General features: G+C 39.4%; 1 non-coding gene across 1 annotated transcript; it reads left to right on the top strand.

Annotated features, from left to right (window-relative positions):
• Positions 1 to 3,053: 3,053 nt before the first annotated feature.
• Positions 3,054 to 3,126, top strand: TRNAE-CUC (transfer RNA glutamic acid (anticodon CUC)). Its single transcript has one exon. It is a non-coding gene; the product is annotated as a tRNA-Glu (tRNA).
• The last annotated feature ends 466 nt before the right edge of the window (positions 3,127 to 3,592 follow it).

Here is a 3,592-nt window from a genome sequence, read left to right on the forward strand (position 1 = left end):
ATGAAAATATAAGTTTGTGAGCAAATATAGTTTAATAAGAGAACTAATTCTGAACCAAAAGAGATGAACGATTGTATCACATATTACATGTATGTTTTATTTGACCAGTGTATCTGCTTAGGTAACAAGATGTGAATTGATTATAGGGCAAAGATGAGCATTATCAAATGAAAACTTAGTTTGACTTGCCCAATATGTCTGTCAACCTCACTAGGGTACATGTTTTATATTTTAAAACTTTCATATGGTAATAACTTTGATCAATAGATGACAGGTTATATAAGCAAGCCACCTCTTTATCTATTTGAAAGTAAGTCTTATATACTTTTCAATTTGTTGTTGATAGAATCAAAAGGCTTAGGAGAACATAACTAGTTCTCTAATCTGAGATTAGAAGTGATAATCATTTCTTCAACACCTGTAATAGATCTGCTTTTTCTTAAGTACATTTTGATGTGGAGGATCTTCTTTGAGGGAAATAATTCTATCGTCAAAACATCTAAATAAAATGTTATTGACAGTCTTTTCGCTCCTATTGAATTCAAATCTCTCTTCCTGTACTTTGCGACCCAAGATAAGGATGAGGACTCTGTATAATTTTTTTGTCCTTCAAATTAAACATATCCATTCTTCTAAATGGTTTTTAGAGTAACTGTTTGCCAGGTGCCACCCTGACCTGGGTCCCCATTTTGGGACACTCTAGTTTACCTGTATCTCTCTCAAAGTATGATACACTCTGACAAGCATAGAGTAGAGTAGGATGATTACCTTCATCGTTTGGATATCATCATATTGATGTCAAAAGGTTTTAGGCATCCCTATTGTAGTTAATTTGCACTGGGTGTTTTACTTAGAGTAAAGCTTTGCTGTATCAGATGCCTAAGAGAGTTTAATAATCCTGTTAGTGGCTGTATGGTCAGGCCACCCAAAATGGCTCTTCTCTTGCTTTCTGTACATCCCCTGCTCAACCAGTCAGTGCCTGCTTCACCTACACCCTACTTACATGACTAGCCTTCCTACATACTTGCCCCAGGCCCCAGCTAGTGACTGTTCTTATCAAAGGGGTGGTGAGGAACATACCCTTCTGCTAGTTTCCCGGTAATGAGCCCACCTGACATCAATTCCCCCATAGCTGGTAATAATCTCCCTGCCCCCAGAGCAAAGCTTGCCGCCATGTCCTGACCTGCATCCGCAGCACCGGTGGGGTGTTGCTCCAGGACCTTGCTTCAGACATGTAAGCTCGCCCATCCATTAAACCATTGATATCTCTGTCTCTGACACCAGGCTCTTACTTCAGCCTTGAAGCTGGGCAAGCACAGGGCCTGTAGACCTGCAGGGTGCAGCCCAACAGTGGCATTTCCTACTTACTTAAGAGGTTCCAACTTACTTATCTTAGTTACCACAGTATATTAAACAAAATTTATTTATTTTGTGATGCCTGAGGCTTCTTCCCAGTGTGAACTCACAGAGATGAATTTAAGGGATGTATAATTCAGAGACATGACTTCTCCACAATGATGGAAGTTGATGGCCTAAATAGATGCATTCCAGGAATGGCAGGGATACCCAGGACTGTCACACTGACATCTCAACATCATTGGTGTAACACAGTGGAAAACAGTGTTGAGGAAGATTTCAAGAAGAGGTTTTGGAGGAGTCACTCATGAACACAAATCCCAGCTCTCGCATTTATACATGCATGACTTTGAACATATTCCAAACCTCGTTTCCCCATGATTTAATTTTGGATAATTCCTACCTTGTAAGATGTGTCTAGAATAGACGGAGAGACAATATAGTGTAGTTGTTAAAAGCATAAGCTTTAAGGTCAGAAAAATTTGATTTAAATCTTGGCTTTACCACTAACTAGTTTATTTGCTTTAGCTATGTTTTGGTTTCTTTGGTAAAAAGAGAATAGTAATTTCTCCTTCACCGTGTAGAAGTGAAAATTTAACAATAACACAGTCACATGGTAAGTTCTCAATGAGTTATGCTGATTATTACAATGACTGTTTAAAAAACTGTAATACAGTACCTGACTCATAGAAGGTCATCAAAAATGGTTATTCTTATTATACAGTGTCCACCCCTATAATTTCCTATAACTTTAACTTAAAATAATAGTTCCTGACTCAACATGAGAGACAAACACACTTGATATGATAATTGGTGAAAAACTTTCTAGAATATCAGGTAAGCCATTAGGAAAAGAAACCCTAAAAACAAAGATGCAAACAAGAGCTAATCAAGGGTTGAATTCCTCACAGTATAGTATGGAGTCCATCCTGGAGTTACTTGCATTTCAACTTTGCCTTGCCTATTAGAATATATGTTCCTAGAGAGCAGAGTCACAACGTCACAGACACAGCAGAATTCCTTGCACATCCAATGGGACAGGTAAATACAATTCTTTAATATTCAGAGTTTTCATCTATATAATGGTGTTAATAGTAGTTGCCCTATTATCTAAGAGTATTGTATCACCAAGAAAACAATTACTACAGCAGTAATATAACTTATAAACAGATTTGTAAATTTTGATGTGCTATTTGCTGATAGGTTATTATCATTATATCAGTACATCATTGTACTAATATAATGATAATCAAGTGATTTTCTCCTGGAGTATGTGTGTGTGTGATAAAATGACAGTTTGGTCTTCTAGTGTAGCTTCTGGTGTTTCCTACATTTCCATGTCCTTAAACTGATCAAGTCAGTAATTTGAACTGTTACAATTTAGCAGATAGAATCCTGTAGCTAAGGTAACCAGTAGGGGTGATCTTAATAACGGAAGGGTGTAAAGGGTGGAGGTATCAAATGGCAAAGGCATTCCATCAGGGTCAGCCAATGTTGCGTGGTAAAAACAGTTCTTGAAATAAGGCCAACGAGTCCAATCGAGGCTCTAGGCCCATAAAATAAAGGTGAAAGCCAATGCACTTTGGCTCAAAGGTGATCTGTAAACCTTCAGTTTGTTTTAAAATCTCCCACAACTGCAACTACATAAATACAGTGTGCCCTAGACATGGGATACATCCAAAATCAATGCAGGGACTTCCCTGGTGGTCCAGTGGTTAAGACTCCTCACTCTCACTGCAGGGGGCCCAGGTTCGATCCCTGGTCAGGGAACTAGATCCCGCATGCCACAACTAAAGATCTCGCATGCCGCAGCTGAAGATCCCTCACACCACAATGAAGATCCCACATGCTACAACTGAGACCAGTGCAGCCAGATAAATAAATAAATATTTTTTTTAAAAAAATCAATGCAGACCAGAGTAACATGAGGAGTTCTATAGAGTCTAGAGGTGGAAATAAGTCTTCTGACCTGGGAGATTAGAATATGGAAATGTAGCCTTTTGGAGTTCACTTCAGGATAAATACAAGGGAAATATGAGGAGGCTTGTGAATGCAGTTCTTACACCTCTGAATTTCATCATTAAAGGGATGATTTATACAGATGAAAAATGCAGTGGAAAAGGTAGGACAGGGCTTCCCTAGGGGCGCCGTGGTTGAGAGTCCACCTGCCAATGCAGGGGACACGGGTTCGTGCCCCGGTCCGGGAGGATCCCGCGTGCCGTGGAGTGGATGGGCC

This window comes from Orcinus orca, chromosome 5 (genome assembly GCF_937001465.1).
Source record: "Orcinus orca chromosome 5, mOrcOrc1.1, whole genome shotgun sequence".
NCBI lineage: Eukaryota > Metazoa > Chordata > Mammalia > Artiodactyla > Delphinidae > Orcinus > Orcinus orca.